Below are 452 nucleotides of genomic sequence, written 5' to 3'. Positions count from 1 at the left end.
TGTGGAGCGCAGAGAACGCTGCGGGGGCGAAAAGGGACCGAAGGCTGCAGGTCTGAGGGGCTGGAGGAGTTCCTCCAGGTCTCGCCATTGCCTAGGCCTTGTCCCCTGGCCCTGCTAACCCCTGCCCTCCTTTGCCGAGCTCATCCCAATCCCCTCTCCTGGGAGCGCTTATCCGCACCCCACTTTGCCAGCTCAGCCTAGGTCTTAGCCTCGGCCTAGGGACTCAGCCATCCAGGTCGAACGGCGGGATAGACGTACAGCCCCGGGAAGGGCAAGGCCGCCCGGCACGCCTGGAAGGGCTATCCTGACCAGACAGCGCCTAGCTGGTCTTGGAGTGAGAGCCATCTAGTCTGTCCCCATTCTCCCCGTGTCACCCCCTCCCTAGTGGGCAGATTCCAGCCGCAGCTCCTGCGCACGCACCCTTGAAAAAGCCACGGGCGGAGCCGCCTCTG

Source organism: Fukomys damarensis, unplaced genomic scaffold, assembly GCF_012274545.1.
Source record: "Fukomys damarensis isolate Sample0158 unplaced genomic scaffold, DMR_v1.0_HiC HiC_scaffold_34, whole genome shotgun sequence".
Taxonomy (NCBI): Eukaryota; Metazoa; Chordata; class Mammalia; order Rodentia; family Bathyergidae; genus Fukomys; species Fukomys damarensis.
Note: the sequence above shows the minus strand (reverse complement) of the source record.